The sequence below is a fragment of the Lynx rufus genome, unplaced genomic scaffold (assembly GCF_022079265.1).
Source record: "Lynx rufus isolate CCGP_SWC_20201006 ecotype Redwood Valley unplaced genomic scaffold, mLynRuf1.p SCAF_14, whole genome shotgun sequence".
In the NCBI taxonomy this organism is placed as follows: Eukaryota; Metazoa; Chordata; class Mammalia; order Carnivora; family Felidae; genus Lynx; species Lynx rufus.
Window position 1 is genome coordinate 42,825,048 of NW_025814828.1, and position 19,042 is coordinate 42,844,089.

General features: G+C 43.9%; 1 long non-coding RNA gene across 1 annotated transcript in view; it reads left to right on the top strand.

Moving 5' to 3' along the window:
- Positions 1 to 2,019: 2,019 nt before the first annotated feature.
- LOC124509111 (uncharacterized) overlaps positions 2,020 to 19,042 on the top strand; it is a 160,916-nt gene continuing 143,893 nt past the window's right edge. The window contains exon 1 of the long non-coding RNA XR_006961417.1: positions 2,020 to 2,148. This is a non-coding gene — a long non-coding RNA (uncharacterized LOC124509111). The remainder of the gene's footprint in view (positions 2,149 to 19,042) is intronic.

Here is a 19,042-nt window from a genome sequence, read left to right on the forward strand (position 1 = left end):
GAGCCACCCAAGCGCCCCTTTATTTGTAAAGAATATAGGGGCGCCTGGGTGGCGCAGTCGGTTAAGCGTCCGACTTCAGCCAGGTCACGATCTTGCGGTCCGTGAGTTCGAGCCCCGCGTCGGGCTCTGGGCTGATGGCTCAGAGCCTGGAGCCTGTTTCCGATTCTGTGTCTCCCTCTCTCTCTGCCCCTCCCCCGTTCATGCTCTGTCTCTCTCTGTCCCAAAAATAAAATAAACGTTGAAGAATATAGAACAGGTTCTGACATATAATAAATGTTCAATAAATGCTTAATATCTTAAGCATTGAATTACAAGTACAGCCCATGGAAGTTCAAGGGACTCAGGGGAAGAAGACATAATGGTAAAGCAAAGATGGTAATAGCACTACCCTCCAAAGTTTATTGTATGTATTTCCTTTCATCTTTCTTTTTTTTATAATTTTTTAACGTTTATTCATTTTTTGAGAGACAGAGACAGAGCATGAGCGGGAAAGGGGCAGAGAGAGGGAGACACAGACTCCAAAGCAGGCTCTAGGCTCCGAGCTGTCAGCACAGAGCCCAACGCGGGGCTCGAACTCATCAACTGCGAGATCGTGACCTGAGCCGAAGTCGGAGGCTCAACCGACTGAGCCACACAGGCGCCCCTCCTTTCATCTTTCTTAAAGTGTGGTCCTAGGGTTAAGACCCCATCCTTTCGCAGGAAACCTTTCCCCTCCTCTGTTCTGGATGGCACTCCTGTTAATATGGCCCCAGGCTCCAAGATTTCCTCGTGGCTCCCAAGGGGCTCTTCCCAAACGATCATGGAACCCCCTTTCCCTGCCATGCAAAGGCCAGCTGAATGTCAGGGCCTCACTCTGGGCCCCATGAAGGTGGACCCATGAGCCCTGACTCCCCACAGACTATTAGGATCTGGGGATTCTTACCTTCTCAACGTCATTCTGGATGAGCCTATTACTGTATCTTCATTCAAATAATAAAAGTAAATGTCAGCCCATTGCATATGTGAATGAATGACTAAAGCTAAAAGTGATGGCTCATTCTCTCCCAGGCCAGAGCCAGTCCTTCCTAAGGCCACTCATCTGGGACAGCCCTGAGAGTGATATGGAGTCAGAACTGAGGTAAGCAAAGCCCAGCCCCCATTCCTTCAACAGGGATCAGGCACTAGCCTCTTGGAGTTGCGTCCTTTTTCGGACCAAGTGCACATTCTACCTGTTTTTCCCTGTAGAAGGCGCTCCCACTCGCCCTTGCAGGTACATACATTCTGTATCATGTCCAGATCTGTGATATAACATGAACCCCAGTCATCAATGTTACTCTGCAAATCATTGGCTATAAGCGGTCATTTAGAGTATCCCCCCCCCCCGCCCAGGTTGTTCGTACCATCCTTGTGCACACGTGTGTTTCTTTGGCACATAATCTTACAAGTGGAATTGCTGAGTCAAAGGAGTCACTCACTGAACAAACACCTAAAGAGTGCCTAATAAATGATGGACGCTGCTGTAGGCACTGGGGAGACATCAAGGAACTAAAAGTCCCATGCTCCTGCTTTGGTGGAACTGACATTGCAGTGGAGGAGGTTTCCAGTTTGTATCTTCACAGACGTTGCCTCAATGCTGTCCAATTACCGACATCTTCAGCCCTCTCCTGGATTGGGAACTTTGAGGCAAGGAGATGGGTCCCTTGGCCTTTGCTCTCTGCAAAATCTTCCGGGTTAGGGCCTGGGACGGTCCATTTGGGGGACGTCCGGGTGGAGTATGTGTTGAAGGCGGAGGAGACGGGGGATGGAAGTGTCCACTGGGGAGTGGGAGGAGGAAGAGAAATGGTTTACAGGGTATTTCCATAGATACCTCCTTGGTCATACCACTAGGGGGCTTACAGGAAATAAGGATAAATAATACAAAATGGGACCGTCCTCCCAAGATATACCCTTATCAGGAGGTAGAGATGGAACAGTCGGCTCTGGGAGGTACCACTGGGTAGGGGGGCGTCTATTTTGGAACAAACCATTGTGTGGGCTGCGGAGGCCATAAGGGCTGCTACCACCCCCGTGCAAGGGGTTTCTGCCCAAGCCCCCGATGGAGGCAGGAGTGGCACTACCTTTACCGTCCGCAGCCCCTGCCCATCCTGCCGGTTCCCATCCAAGTCCCAGGTAAGCACCCGCTATAGGACTGAGAACTCCACCTTTCCCGGGTTTCAGTCACAGCTTCTTCTTCGGCTCCACCCATTTTGGTTCTTTGACTTTAAATCAGTGGCTTGCGGGGGCAGGGCCAAGCGATTGGATCGGGGAGAAGGGAGTGGGCCTCAAGGCTTGTTTTGGGATCTGATTGGTAAACGCAAGCTCTCACCAATCTCAGGCTTTTCCTGTGCGCAGAAGGGGCGTGAGCCCTGTCCCCGATCGCGCGCCGAGCTCCTATTGGCCGCTGGTTTGGCGCAGGCGCAGTGGTTGCTTGGCTAGAGTTCCGGGATGTGGCGGTGAGGCTTTCGTGACGTGAACAGGTTTGGATTTGGTCTCCGTGCCTCAGTGTTAACTTGTCAGAGGGGTTGAAGATGGTACTCCTGTAGTAAAATTCACAGATCGCTGCTCGTAGGCATGTTCTGCCTTTTAGTGCACCGGCGTTGGGGGCTGACACCTCGTGTGTGCCCCTTTCATCCTAAACTCAAGTCGCAAGCCCAGCAGATGCCCCTGTCTCCTCGCCTTTATTCTTGCAGTGCAACCATTCATTCATTCTCTCCATTGCTAAAATTTGAATCTTCGGGTTTGGGATTTAGGGACATTTCACAGAAGTCACTTTATTAAGCAGAAATCCTGCATGGTGAATGGCACCTGACCCCAGGACCACAGAACAGGGCTCCTTACAAGCCCAGTCTCCCAGCAGGTGGTGCTTTTGCGATCAAATATTTTCCCATATGCGTTTTCTTCTGGCTGTTAATTCCAGAAATACGTTAAGGACCCAGAGCCAGGATTATGTGGAAACCATACTGCAATCTAATTTTAAAATGCAGCATAAATCTTCATCTAAATGCAACAGGAAACACTTGTGCTCACAACATTATATTTCCAACATTTCCTCTTGTGATGCATAGTAAAATGGGGGAAGCTACATAGTCAAAAACTAAAAGTAAACGTGAAAGTATGGGAGGAAAAAGCAAACCCTAAAACTGAGCGCAAGCACACACAAATGAACCTAACTCTTGATCAAACTGATAACCCATGGAGAAAGTATTCTTCCTGATAACTTTCTCTGGCTGTGTTAATATGGGTCATGACACAGAGGAAGGGCTCCATCTGCCCGGGGTTCAATATTCAACTTTCTGTCAAGATTTCTGAATGCTTCCTGTTTGTTTTAATCAGGATCCTGTCGTTTACCTGAAGCCGGTTTTTCTAGGACAAGGGCAGACTGGAAATGCAGTCTATTTAAGTCAGTTACTTATCAGAAAGTGCCTTGGGATACAAGAGTCAGAACTCGAAGAACTTGGTAAGAAGGGGGCTGGAGCAGACTTACTCTCCACTCAGGTCCTCTCACCATTCCAGCCCCTGGAGTAGCCCAGGTCACTCTAGCCTCTGAAGGCCATAACCTCAGTGTGGTGCTTGTCATGAACCATTGTGAATATAAGTGTTTGCTGTTTCTTAGAATCCCACTCTGATCTCTCTGTATCAAAGTGACTGCTGAAAAGCCATTATTTGTGTAATTGCCTTTATTTATGACTGTCTGCCCTACTGGCTCTAGAGTCCCCACATTATATTCTTCTGGAGAATGCATAAGAATGGGACTGTTTATATTGCTATGAGCAGCTGTTAATAGCCTGGTTTATTGGATTAATGAGTCACTTACTTTGCACGTGTCTAATGGGACGTGACCCACAGGGGTAATGAAGAATGGGTCACTTTTGGTAGGCAGGGGAGTTTTATGGGGGACAAGATCCTGGAGGTTTGCTGGGGGCCCAGGTCACAGTGAAAGGTCACATGGTTAATGGAGGAGGAGGTGGAGGGTGCACGGGGGTGGGTGCCAAAAGCGAGAAGGGAAGACCCAGAAGGAGCACAAGGTATTTTACAATGTTACTGAGGTGTTCTCTTTCCTTTACATTCTTCTGAGTAGTTTTCCCTCTACACATGCCTCCCCATGTTCCCAAGGAAAGGAACCAAGAAAATAAGTTTTGCTTGAGATAACAGTAAAGATATCAATTGACCTCACACAGCTCTTATTACAGAGCTGATTATTTGTCCTATGTAGGGGCTCATGCTTGTAACGTTCCTATACTGCCTGTGAAATCTCTGTTAAAGTAGTTTTCAAAAAGTATAGAATGAAGGCAGGTGTCCCATGGTGCATTCTCTGGAGACAGTTGGTGGTAAGATATTTATTAAGGACCAACACCTGTGAAAGGAAGGGGACAGAAATGGAGCTGGGCAGAGGCAGAGGTAGAACCACAATGGAGAGCCCAACGAAGTCTTGGCCCGCCAGGCCAGGTGGAAACTTTGGAGTAAGTGTCTTGGTCACCTCCGGCTGCTATAACAAGTGATCATAGACTGGGTAGCTTAAGCAACAATATTTATTTCTCAGAGTTCCAGAAGCTGGAAGTCCCAGAGTAGAGTGCCAGCATGGTCAGATTCTGGTGAGAACTGTCTTCTGGGTCGTAGACTGCCGACTTCTCCTTGTACCCTCACATGGCAGAAAGAGTGCGAGCTAGGTGTCTGGCCTCTTTTATAAGAGCACTGATCCCACTCATGAGGGCTCCACCCTCGTTATCTATTTACCTCCCACAGGCCTACTACCTCCAAATACCATCACATTGGGATTAGGGTTTCAATATATGAATTCTGAGGGACTAAGAGGTACATACTTCCAGTTATAAAATGAATAAGCCAGGGGATAAAAAGTACAGCATAGGGAATGTAGTCAACAGTATTGTAATAACTTTGCGTGGTGACACATGGTAGATACACTTATCATGGTGAGCCTTGTGTAATGTATAGAATTATTGATTCACTATGTGGTACACCTGAAACTAATATAACATTGTATGTCACCTATACTTCAATTAAAAAATCGGGTGATGGGGGTGTGGTTGGCTCCGTCGGTTAAAGCATCCAACTCTTAAAAATTTTTCTGGGGGTTTATTTTTAAAAATTTTTTTTTTTAACATTTTTTTTTTATTTATTTTTGGGACAGAGAGAGACAGAGCATGAACGGGGGAGGGGCAGAGAGAGAGGGAGACACAGAATCGGAAACAGGCTCCAGGCTCTGAGCCATCAGCCCAGAGCCTGACGCGGGGCTCGAACTCACAGACCGTGAGATCGTGACCTGGCTGAAGTCGGACGCTTAACCGACTGCGCCACCCAGGCGCCCCATGGGGGGGTTTATTTTTAAGAGAGAGAGAGAGAGCACGCACGAGCAGAGATGGGGCAGAGAGAGAGGGAGATATAGAATCTGAAGCAGGCTCCAGGCTCTGAGCTGTCAGCACAGAGCCATGTGGGGCTCCAACTTACAAGCCTTGAGATCATGACCTGAGCCGAAGTTGGATGCCCAACCGACTGAGCCACCCAGGCACCCGCTACTTCTTATATGTATTTATTTTTGGGAGAGCACAAGTGGAGGAGGGGCAGGGAGAGGGAGACAGAGGATTGGAAGTGGGCTCTGTGCTGGCAGGCTGACTGCAGCGGGCCCGATGTAGGGCTCGAACTCATGAACCACAAGATGACTTGAGCCAAAGTTGAATGCTCAACTGTATGAGCCATCCAGGTGTCCCTAAAGCATCCAACTCTTTATTTTGATTCATGCCATGATCTCATGGTCATAAGATCAAGCCCTGCATGGGGCTCTGTACTGACATTCAGGAGCCTGCTTGGGATTCTCTCTCTCCCTCTGTTTCTGCCCCCCACCTCTCTCTCTCTCTCTCTCTCTCTCTCTCTCTCTCTCTCTCTCTCAAAATAAATAAATAAATAAATAAACTTAAAAAAATCAGGTGGTGTTAGCCCTCCAACTTAGTTCTTTTTCAAAGCTCTTTTGGCTATTTTCAGTCCTTAGCACTTCCAGATGAATTTTAGATTTTGCTTGTCAGTTTCTATAAAAAAACAAGATGAGACAAAACCAGCAAACCCAAAAGCCAAAAGTTAACACATCCTGCTGGGATTTTGACTGGATTGTGTTGAATGTATAGACCATTCTGGGTAGAATTAATATCTTATCAATATTGAGTCTTCTGATCTATAAACAAAGTATACATGTCTGTTTATTTATGTCTTTAATTTTTCTCAGCAATGTTTTGTAGTTTTCTGTGTGCAAGTGTTACATACCTTTTGTCAGAGTTATCTCAATATTTCATATTTTTGATGCTATTGTAAGTGGAATTGTTATCTTAATTTCATTTTCAGATTTGCAGGCTAGAACCTCCAGTGCAGTATTTTTTTAATATTTATTTTGTTTCGGAGAGACAGAGAGACAGACAGAGTGTGCATGGGGGAGCAGCAGAGAGAGAGAGGGAGACACAGAATCCGAAGCAGGCTCCAGGCTCCAGGCTCCGAGCTGTCAACACAGAACCAGATGCAGGGCTTGCACTCACAAACTGAGATCATGGCCTGAGCCGAAGTTGGATGCTTAACTGACTGAGCCACGCAGGAGCCTCTCCAGTGCAGTATTTAATAGAAGTGGTAAGAGTAGAAATCCCTGTCTTGTTTCTGATGTCATGGAGAAAGCATTCAGTCTTTCACCATTAAGTATGGTGTTAGCTGTGATTTTCCATAGATGTCTATTATCAGGTTGAGGAATTTTTATTCTGTTCCTTGTTTGCTGAGAGTTTTTGTTAGAAATCAGTGTTGACGTTTTTAAAATGCTTTTTTCTGACTCTATTGAAATGATCATATCATTTTTTTCCTTTTCATTTGTTAACATGGTGAAATAACATTGGTTTTCAAATGTTAAACCAGCCCTACATTCCTGGAATAGACCCTAGCTCTCATGATGTATTATCCTTTTAAGATATTGTATTATTTTAAAGTTTATTTTGGGAGAAAGAGCGAGTACATGAAGGGGCAGAGAGAGAGAGAGAGAGAGAGAATTCCAAGCATGTTCCACACCATGTGGGACTTGAGATCATGACCTGAGCTGAAGTCAGATGCTTAACTGATCCACCCAGGCACCCCAATATATTGTTTTATTTGGTGTGCTAAAATTTTGTTTAAAATTTTGTGTCTATGATTACAAAACATTGGTCTGTAATTTTCTTTTCAAATGTCTTTTTTTAAAAAAGTTTATTTATTTATTTTGAAGTGGGGGGAGCAAGGGCAGAGAGAGAGAGAGAGAGAGAGAGAGAGAGAATCCCAAGCAGGCTCTGCAGTGTCAACCCAGAGCGTGATGTGGGGCTCAAACTCAGAAACTGTGAGATCATGGCCTGAGCTGAAATCAAGAGTTGGATGCTTAACTGACTGAACTGCCCAGGTGCCCACTCTTTTTGAATGTGTTTGTCTGATTTAAAAAAATTTATTTATTTAAAATTAAGTTAGTTAGCATACTTTGTCAGATTTTTGTATCAGGGTATAAAGTTGGCCTCATAGAATGAGTTGGGAAGGATTTTTTCCTTTTTAGTGTTATGGAAGAATTTGTGTAGAATTGGTATTTTCCCCTTAAGTATTTGGTAGAATTCACCAGTGAGGCCATCTAATTATCTATTTCTTCTTGACTAAGCTTGGGTAATTTTTCTTTTGATGAATTTGTCCATTTCATGTCAGTTGTCAGATTTATTGGTGTAAAGTTGTTAACAATGTTTCCTTAATTATCCTCCTAATATGTGTCAAATCAGTGGTGACATCACCTCCATTCCCAATATTGGTCATTTGTGCTGCTCTCTCCGGTAATTCATTGCTGACTCTTGCCTCATGCCTGACTCACCCCAAACGAGGGGCTCACAGCCAGCCCTGTAAACTGGCCTGTGGATTATCTCCCTCTAGTCCTCTGTCTCGCTCTGAGCATCTTGGCACTTGGGAGTGTGAATGGAACAACCTGCTCTTCTTATGCTTCCTAAAATTAAACTCCTTCATATTTTCATCCCAGCTATAGTATGGGCTCTCTTAAAGCAGGAAGAAGGGTTGACATCCCCCTTTTTTGTTACATCTCTCTTGGTGCAGTGTAATGCTGACCTGGGTACACAATAAGTACACGATGCATAAGTGAGGATTGATCGCTTCGTCCTATAATAAACATTTGGTTTCTTTTTAACATTTATTCATTTTTTTGAGAGACAGAGACAGTACTAGCAGGGGAGGGGCAGAGAGAGAGGGAGACACAGAATCCAAAGCAGGCTCCAGGCTCTGAGCTGTCAGCACAGAGCCCAATGATGTAGGGCTCAAACCCATGAACTGTGAGATCATGACCTGAGCTGAAGTTGGACACTCAACCGACTGAGCCACCCAGGCACCCCTGGTTTTTTTTTTTTATATGACCCCGTTAATGTCCAAGTTGAAGCTTTCTCCTTCAATATAAAGCGTCCTGTTTCACAGCAGTTGCAATGGGATTCATGAAGAATATTATGAAGTGTGAGTTGATTTAACTTAAGACATCATGGTTGCTGAATGACAGTCATAAAGTTAAAGGGAGTTTCAGAGATGACATATTTCACTTTGAAGGAGGATGCATGGGACAGCACAGGGAACCAGACTTTGCAGCTTTATGTAAGTTCAGTTGAGGAAGTTAAAAATTCAGCCTTACTCCTGAATATTTGAACTGGGCATTAGATTGTGTCCTAACCTTCATAGATATCCAGTTTCTGAGAAAACGAGTCTTTTTAAGGCAATGAGAAGACACCTGCGTGAAATCTGTTCCTGGATGCATTCAGGGACTCTGTTGAATCCTCAGGCTGGGGCTGGGCTGCTGTTATGGAGCCTGCAGTAAAACAGGAACTTCTGGTTCCAATTGCTTCTTACCAAAGCCTCAAAACATTTAAAGGAGGTGAGGTGCTAGCACCCAGAAGAAAAGAGCATTTGTGCAGGTTAGAGCATGGGACGGGACAAATAGCAGAATAGGCCGCCACAGAGGAAGGCATTGCTGGTCTCTCAGTGACATCCTGAAAGGCTAGATCCACCTGCAACATGCCAGACACCTACTTGGTACAGTACAGTGGTGGGGAGGAAAAGATGTATCTGTCATGTTTTAGTCCCTCCAGGAGGGATAAACCATCCCAGGCAAGCATTCTGTAAGTCACCATTTGATCATTTCCACAACCAGGGCTTTGGGAGGACAGAACTGGTTGGTGCTTTTGAGCCAGTCCTTGAAATGAGTTCCCATGCAACATCTCAAAATAAATAACCAGTCAAGTGGGACAGTAGTAACTTCCCCAAGGAGAGATATTGGGTGTACCAGATAACATGAGCCTAGCTAATTCACCATTAACAATTTCCCTGTTATTCAGGTATTCAGTGCAGGATTGTGCTAACTGCTTCTCAGGAATGCTCTTAATCCTCACAACATCCTTTGAAGAGGTAGGGGACATTATTACCCCTGTTTTACACATTAGGAACCTGAGGCACACAGAGGACATGTGACTTGCTTCCAGGTCACACTGCTAGCAGATGATGGGGCCAAGGCTCAAACCTTCTCCATGTCCTGAAGCAACTGTCCTTCCTTAATAGTAAGGATCAGCTCTTAATAAGCACCTGGGCTCCATTACATTACCTATTTCATTTTATCATCACCGCAATACTATCAGGCATGTGTCATTATTTTCTCATTTTACAGAAAGAAAAACTGAGGCAAGAAAGGTGAGGTAACTTGCTCAAAGTTTCACAGCTAATAAATGGATTGGAATCTTGGCAGTCTAGTGATGGAGTCCAAGTTCTAAGCCCCATTCATGTAATGCCTCTCAAGGGTCACATTACATGAAATGTTTGCCCAGCATCAACTGCCCGCTCTGCAGCATAACCTGAGTGTTAAAATATGCCTTTGCCGAAGCGACCATGGGATTCCAACTCTGATGAGTTCTGCTGCAAATCACATTACTGGTTCATTTGCAGAGACAGGTCTAGAACCTTGCCTTTCTGATGGGGTAGGGTGGGGATAGCATGTAGAGAATAACACAAAGGCCCTAAAAAGGCCCCAGCTGTTCAAAAACCTCTCTGTCTTCTATCTCCAATGATACTCTTGGATTACTTAAAGATTACTCTTTGGATTAAAACCTGTCTCCCTAAAGATCATAACTGAAGAAGAAGTATGGTGCCATATTTATTCTCTAGTTGACTGTGGTCAGCTTGCTGAATTGGCCCTGAGGGTATGGGACACAGAACAGGGCATTCTGGATGGGACGAGGGTAATGGGGAGGTTCTAGAAGGAAAGACAGGAGGGAGTGAGTAGGGCACTGGAAACTGAGCAGGAATAGTGAAAAGGGAGAGGAAATCTGATAAGAGAGGAAAGATGGTCCCCAAAGGAGGACAGATAAGAGGCCTCCAAATACTCATTGTTTCCTCCATCATCTCCCCATGGCCTGACCCTGATCTTAGGAAGCCCTCATGCCCAGGACTCAGCTAAACAGCTGGGGAGTGGAGAAACATCAGTGCCACATGGCATCAAGAGCCGGTTGTGGAATGAAACCATAAAACCACCTTCTTCCTTTGTGAAGGAATTTCAGGCATCATCAGCTGGTGGCTTGTTTTTTTTTAAATTTAATTTTTTATTTTTAAAAATTTACATCCAAATTAGCATATAGTGCAGCAATGATTTCAGGAATAGATTCCTTAGTGCCCCTTACCCATTTAGCCCATACCCCCTCCCACAACCCCTCCAGTAACCCTCAGTTTGTTCTCCATATTTATGAGTCTCTTCTGTTTTGCCCCCCTCCCTGTTTTCGTATTATTTTTGTTTCCCTTCCCTTATGTTCATCTGTTTTGTCTCTTAAAGTCCTCATATGAGTGAAGTCAAATGATTTTTTTTGTCTTTCTCTGACTAATTTCACTTAGCATATTACCCTCCAGTTCCATCCACGTAGTTGCAAATGGCAAGATTTCATTCTTTTTGACTGCCGAGTAATACTCTGTTGTATATATATATACCACATCTTCTTTATCCATTCATCCATCGATGGACATTGGGCTCTTTCCATACTTTGGCTATTGTTGATAGTGCTGCTATAAACATTGGGGTGCATGTGTCCCTTCGAAACAGCACACCTGTATCCCTTGGATAAATGCCTAGTAGTGCCATTGCTGGGTCGTAGGGTATTTCTATTTTTAGTTTTTTGAGGAACCTCCATATTGTTTTCCAGAGTAGCTGCGCCAGCTTGCATTGCCATCAACAGTGCAAAAGAGATCCTCTTTCTCCGCATCCTTGCCAACATCTGTTGTTGCCTGAGTTGTTAATGTTAGCCATTCTGACAGGTGTAAGGTGGTATCTCATTGTGGTTTTGATTTGTATTTTCCTGATGATAAGTGATGTTGAGCCTTTTTTCATGTGTCGGTTGGCCTTCTGGATGTCTTCTTTGGAGAAGTGTCTATTCATGTCTTTTGCCCATTTCTTCCCTGGATTCTTTGTTTTTTGGGTGTTGAGGTTGATAAGTTCTTTGTAGATTTTGGATACTAACCCTTTATCTGATATGTCATTTGCAAATATCTTCTCCCATTCTGTTGGTTGCCTTTTAGTTTTGCTGATTGTTTCCTTTGCTGTGCAGAAGCTTTTTATTTTTTTTTTTTTTATTTTTTTTTATTTTATTTTTTTTTTTTTTAAATTTTTTTTTTTTCAACGTTTATTTATTTTTGGGACAGAGAGAGACAGAGCATGAACGGGGGAGGGGCAGAGAGAGAGGGAGACACAGAATCGGAAACAGGCTCCAGGCTCTGAGCCATCAGCCCAGAGCCCGACGCGGGGCTCGAACTCACGGACCGCGAGATCGTGACCTGGCTGAAGTCGGACGCTTAACCGACTGCGCCACCCAGGCGCCCCCAGAAGCTTTTTATTTTGATGAGGTCCCAATAGTTCATTTTTGCTTTTGTTTCCCTTGCCTCCGGAGACGAGTTGAGTAAGAAGTTGCTGTGGGCAAGATCAAAGAGGGTTTTTTCTGTTTTCTCCTTGAGGATTTTGATGGCTTCCTGTCTTACATTGAGGTCTTTCATCCATTTTGAGTTTATTTTTGTGTATGGTGTAAGAAAGTGGTCCAAGTTCATTCTTCTGCATGTCGCTGTCCAGTTTTCTCAGCACCACTTGTTGAAGAGACTGTCTTTATTCCATTGGATATTCTGTCCTGCTTTGTCAAAGATTAGTTGGCTATACGTGTGTGGGTCCATTTCTGGGTTCTCTATTCTGTTCCATTGATCTGAGTGTCTGTTCTTGTGCCAGTACCATACTGTCTTGATTATTACAGCTTTGTAGTATAGCTTAAAGTGTGGGATTGTGATGCCTCCTGCTTTGGTTTTCTTTTTCAAGATCACTTTGGCTATTCGGGGTTCCATACAAATTTTAGGATTATTTGTTGTAGCTCTGTGAAAAATGCCGGTGTTATTTTCATAGGGATTGCATTGAATATGTAGATTGCTTTGGGTAGTATCGACATTTTAATAATATTTGTTCTTCCTATCCAGGAGCATGGAATCTTTTTCCATTTTTTTTGTGTGTCTTCTTCAATTTCTTTCATAAGCATTCTATAGTTTTCAGTGTATAGATTTTTCACCTCTTTAGTTAGATTTAAAAAAAAATTTTAACGTTTATTTATTACTGAGAGACAGAGAGACACAGAGCATGAGCAGGGGAGGGGTAGAGAGAGGGGAGACACAGAACCTGAAGTAGGCTCCAGGATCTGAGCTGTCAGCACACAGCCTGACGCAGGGCTCAAACTCATGAACTGTGAGAACATGACCTGAGCCGAAGTCGGTTGCCCAGCCAGCTGAGCCACCCAGGCGCCCCTGGTTAGATTTATTCCTAGGTATTTTATTTTATTTTATTTTTTTTGTGCAACTGGAAATGGGATCGATTCCTTGATTTCTCTTTCTGTCGCTTCATTGTTGGTGTATAGGAATGCAACCGATTTCTGTGTGTTGATTTTATATCCTGCAACTTTGCTGAATTCATAAATCAATTCTAGCAGTGTTTTGGTGGAATCTTTTGGGTTTTCCATATAGAGTATCATGTCATCTGCAAAGAGTGAAAGTTTGACCTCCTCCTGGCTGATTTGGATGCCTTGTATTTCTTTGTGTTGTCTGATTGCAGAGGCTAAGACTTCTAATACTATGTTGAATAACAGTGGCAAGAGTGGACATCCCTGTCTCATTCCTGACCTTAGGGGGAAAGCTCTCAGTTTTTCCCCATTGGGGATGATGTTAGCATTGGGTCGTTCATATATGGCTTTTATGATCTCGAGGTATGCTCCTTCTATCCCTACTTTCTTGAGGGTTTTTATCAAGAAAGGATGCTGTATTTTGTCAAATGCTTTCTCTGCATCTGTTGAGAGGATCATATGGTTCTTGTCCTTTCTTTTACTGATGTGATGAATCACGTTAATTGTTTTGCAGATATTGAACCAGCCCTGCATCCCAGGTGTAAATCCCACTTGGTCGTGGTGAGTAATTTTTTTAATGTATTGTTGGAGCCGGTTGGCTAATATCTTGTTGAGGATTTTTGCATCCATGTTCATCAGGAAAATTGTCTATAGTTCTCCTTTTTAGTGGTGTCTCTGTCTGGTTTTGGAATCAAGGTAATGCTGGCCTCATAGAAAGAGTTTGGAATTTTCCTTCTGTTTCTATTTTTTGGAACAGCTTCAAGAGAATAGGTGTTAACTCTTCCTTAAATGTTTGGTAGAATTCCTCTGGAAAGCCATCTGGCCCTGGACTCTTGTTTTTTGGCAGATTTTTGATTACTAGTTTGATTTCCTTACTGGTTATGGGTCTGTTCATTTTTCTATTCCTGTTTCAGTTTTGGTAGTGTATATGTTTGTAGGAATTTGTCCATTTCTTCCAGATTGCCCATTTTATTGGCATATAATTGCTTGTAATATTATTATTGTTTTTATTTCTGCTGTGTTGGTTGTGATCTCTCCTCTTTCATTCTTGATTTTGCTTATTTGGGTCCTTTCCTGTTTCTTTTTGATCAAAGTGGCTAGTGGTTTATCAATTTTGTTAATTCTTTCAAAGAACCAGCTTCTGGTTTCATTGAGCTTGGGGTTTTTGCAAGGGGAGTGGCAATTTGGCGCTGGCTTCTGGAGGTCTCACAAACTCCGCAGGCAAAAAGCTCACTCTGCTGGATGCCCAGAAGTCTGGCTTTTCTCAACACCAGAAGTGGCAACAACACGGAATGGATTTCTGACTTTAGTTGCTGCTGTTTGCAGCCCATACCCACATCCCATACTGTTGTGAATATGGATCAGGTGATGTGCGTTTCAGTGGCATTTGTTAGCAACAGCGGCACTAGGACATCAGCCTTTGCAGTGTTATAGGTCTTGTTCCACTTCATGAGTTGCTTGGGGATGAGGGTTTCTGTCTTTAGACGGAGGGACCCCAGACCAACATGCCATTTATAGATATTCATGTCCAGATGCAGAGGGAAAGGCACCATCCCACCTGACCTCATCTCGGTGGAGCTGCCCTTGAGACCCTGTGCCTGGGCCCCAGTGCTCCAACTCTGATGTCTGGCTGAGCCCCATGCAAATATACAGACCCCAGGTGGGAGTGGGGCCCCTGAAATTCTCCATCTTCCCATGGAACTCTTTGAAGCAGAGCTGAGAACTATATATTTGCCAGATCCTCAGTGGCTTCAGTAGTGTCACCATCTGAGACCACTGTTCGTTTTTCTACTATTTCTCAACCTCCTGGATAAAATTTATGGAATATATCTGAAGCTCAATTTTATTTATTTATTTATTTGTTTGTTTGTTTGTTTGTTTATTTATTCAAAATGTTTATTTCTTGAGAGAGAGAGAGAGAGAGAGCGAGCCTGAGCAGGGGAGGGGCAGAGAGAGAGAGAGAGGGAAACACAGAATCCGAAGCAGGCTCCAGGCTCTGAGCTGTCAGCACAGACCCTGATGAGGGGCTGGAACCACCACAATTGCAAGATCATGACCTGAGCCGAAGTCGGATGCTCAACCGACTGAGCCACCCAGGCACCCCTGAAGCTCAGTTTTAAGTAAGACACCTGGGCTGTTATCCAGGTGATGCAAGTGAGAGATGGCCTTCTAGGTATGCCTTGGATACTGTGGTTACTGTTCAGTTACCCACTTCAGCTCTTCATGAGCCTCTTGTAATGCCTTGATTACTGGGGATCTGGGGGCAGGGTACTGAGTAGACTGGAGGTGCAGGGGCTTGGGAACAGATTTGGGGTTCAGAAGAGAGTAATGTGAACCCACTGAACCAGCAAAAGGGGAAATTATCCCAAGCCTCAACTCAAGGTTTACTTCAGTTTTATTAAGCCACAGCAATGTCTACTAGAGTTCACTCTTGCCATGTAAATACAGATTAAATGTTGTTTTTTCAGTTATGTAAAAGTTTAGAACAATGTATTTTTAGGACATAATCTTGCTTTACCATTCCTGTAAGTTGCAAGTTTGACTTCCCTTTGGAAATTGCACAGTGCTCTTAAAAAATATATTGTAATCTTAAATTTTGTAACCACCTATGTTATAATTGACATTCAATAAATTGCACATATTTAAAGTCTAGGTGATTTTATGAGTTTTGGCATATGCATACACCTGCAAAACCATCCCCATGATCCAGACAGTGAACATATGCATCACCCCCAAAAGTTTTCTGCTGCCCCTTGGGAATCCCTGCCTCCCACCCACCCTTTCCACCAACCATCCCATTTCTAGGCAACCACTGTCTGCTTTCTGTGTGTATTTCCTAGAATTTTATATAAATGGAATCATACTGTATATATTTTTTCTCGTCTGGCTTCACTCACTCAGCATAATTACTTTTAGATTTATCCATGTTGTTGCTTTGATGTGTTAATTGCATAGCCCCATCTAGCAAGTCTTTTTTTTTTTTTTCTTTTTTCCAACGTTTATTTATTTTTGGGACAGAGAGAGACAGAGCATGAACGGGGGAGGGGCAGAGAGAGAGGGAGACACAGAATTGGAAACAGGCTCCAGGCTCTGAGCCATCAGCCCAGAGCCTGACGCGGGGCTCGAACTCACGGACCGCGAGATCGTGACCTGGCTGAAGTCGGACGCTTAACCGACTGCGCCACCCAGGCGCCCCCCCATCTAGCAAGTCTTAAGTTTCCAATTTTACACTTTCATTCCTTCCTTCCGCTGAAGGCTCTGACAACTTTTACAATACACACACCCTTGGGAAAGGTAAAATTTAGGCATTATCAACCATCCAGGTGAAGATCTTGTCAGAACCTTTTTCAGAGAATTGGTTTTGTTAGAGGTGTGATAGAGGTAAGGTGAAAAGAATAAGTCTCCTAGCAAAAGAGACATGTCCCTGAGGGAAACCAACAAAGCAGGCAAGGGAGGCTCTGACTCCTGAAAACAAGTGTTTCCAGCCCCGCAAAGTTGTATGTGTCTGCGAAGCACAATAAAAGGAAGCACAATAAAACAAGGTACACCCATAGAGAGAGCTGGCTCCATACAGGGCTTTACTCAGTTAACTTTAGCTTGCCTGTCACAAAATTTTTCCATAGGCACTTGCCCTCATGTAGTTACTGTGAATACTTGCCTAGCCTCACCAGATCCCCTAACTTTATAATGCATCTTTTGTATAAATATATTTTGATAAATAAACTTGCTGAGTCGTGTATGCATTTCATGTAAGGTCTCTTTTTAAAGCATGGATTTAAATTTTCTAGACTATAAAATATGGATGTTTCTTTACCTTCTAAATTAGGTACTTTATTTACAATGTTAAGATAGCCCCTGTCCATTTTGTAGAACCATAACTATCATTAAAAATTGTTGCATAAATATTTTCAAGAGCTCTGACTATAATCCTGAAGTGGTTTCTAACCATTGTGAGAGGGAGGAGCTGATCACTGCTATAAACATGAATTCATGCATCCTAGCGGCCACTTTAGCCCTGAGAGACCAGTTCCAAAAGATGTGAAGCAACTCCTGAGTCCCATGGGTATATGGGGGTGAGGGCGGGTAGCAAATACCATAAAAAAGCAACAACAACAAACCTCGATGAAAGTATTAGAACAGTCTTTTTTTTCAAGAACAGTCATTTTCATTTCATTTCATCTCATTTCATTTCATTTATTTATTGAGAGAGAGAAAGGGGGGGGGGGAGAGAGAGAGAGAGAGAGAGAGAGAGAGAGAGAGAGAGAGAGAGAGAGTGAGTGAGTCCCAGGCAGACTCCATGCTTAGCACAGAGCCCAACACAGGGTTCAGTCTCATGACCCTGGGATCATGACCTGAGCCAAAATCAAGAGTCAGACGCTCAACCAACTGAGCCACCCAGGTGCCCCTCATTTCTATTTTAAAGCACTTACCCTTGATCAGGGTGTCTTATTCAAGGCTCTGTTGACATCTTGGGCAAGATTTTTCTTTGTTGTGGGGCCTGTACTGTGCCTTGTAGGGTGTTTAGTAGCTTCCCCGACCTCTACCCACTAGATGCCAGTAACACCTCCCTCGTTGTGACAGTCAAAAATGTCTCTAGATATTGAATATCCCCTGGGGACAGGATATTGCTGTCTGTTGAGAACCATTGCCTTATAGTGAAAGATTCTAAAATTTTAAATTTGAAAATAAAAAAGAGGGGCGCCTGGGTGGCGCAGTCGGTTGGGCGTCCGACTTCAGCCAGGTCACGATCTCGCGGTCCGTGAGTTCGAGCCCCGCGTCAGGCTCTGGGCTGATGGCTCGGAGCCTGGAGCCTGTTTCCGATTCTGTGTCTCCCTCTGTCTCTGCCCCTCCCCCGTTCATGCTCTGTCTCTCTCTGTCCCAAAAAAATAAATGAAAAAACGTTGAAAAAAATATTAAAAAAAAAAAGAAAATAAAAAAGGGCTTTATTGAGATGTAATGCATAGACCACACAGTTAGCCTTTTAAAAGTGGTTTTTAGGGGTGCCTGGGTGCCTCAGTTGGTTAAGTGTTTGACTTCGGCTCAGGTCATGATCTCATGATCCATTAGTTTGAGCCCCATGTCAGGCTCTGTGCTGACAATTCAGAGCCTGGAACCTGCTTCAGATTCTGTGTCTCCCTCTCTCTCTCTGCCCCTCCCCTGCTCATGCTCTCTCTCCCTCAAAAATAAATAAAACATTAAAAAAATGTAAAAGTGGTTTTTAAATGTCTTTACAAGGTCAAGCAGCCACTACCACAGTCTAATGTTAGAACAGTTTTGACCCCCCTAAAAGAAACCTCATGCCCGTTAAAAGTCAGCCCTTATTCCTCACCACCCCAGGCAGCCACTAATCTATTTTCTGTTTCTATGGATTTGTCTATTCTGGACATTTCATTTAAGTGAAATCATACAATATGTGATTTTTGCGACTGGTTTCTCTCATGTAGCGTAATGCTTTCAAGATTCACCGGCTTTTTAGCATGTATCAGGACTTCATTCCTTTTTAAGGATGAATAATATTCCACTGCACTGGTAAACCACATTTTGTTTATCCATTCATTCATCAGTTGATGGACATTTGGCTTACGTCTACCTTTTGGCTATTATTAATAGGCTGCTATGCACATTTGTGCATGGACTTTTGTGTGGACATCTATTTTCATTTCTCTTGAATGAAAGGGATGGAATTACTGGGTCATATAAAACACCTTTAAAACAGTAAATTCTTTTTTTCAAGATATATCTTTTTTTTTTTAATTTTTTTTTCAACGTTTATTTATTTTTGGGACAGAGAGAGACAGAGCATGAATGGGCGAGGGGCAGAGAGAGGGAGACACAGAATCGGAAACAGGCTCCAGGCTCCGAGCCATCAGCCCAGAGCCCGACGCGGGGCTCGAACTCACAGACCGTGAGATCGTGACCTGGCTGAAGTCGGACGCTTAACCGACTGCGCCACCCAGGCGTCCCTCAAGATATATCTTAAGGCAAACCCAAAATACAAGATAAATTGAAATTCAGTGTTTGAAGGGAGGTTAGCTGGAGCTCCAGAACCCTGCCCAGGATGCCCCTTGACAACCCTG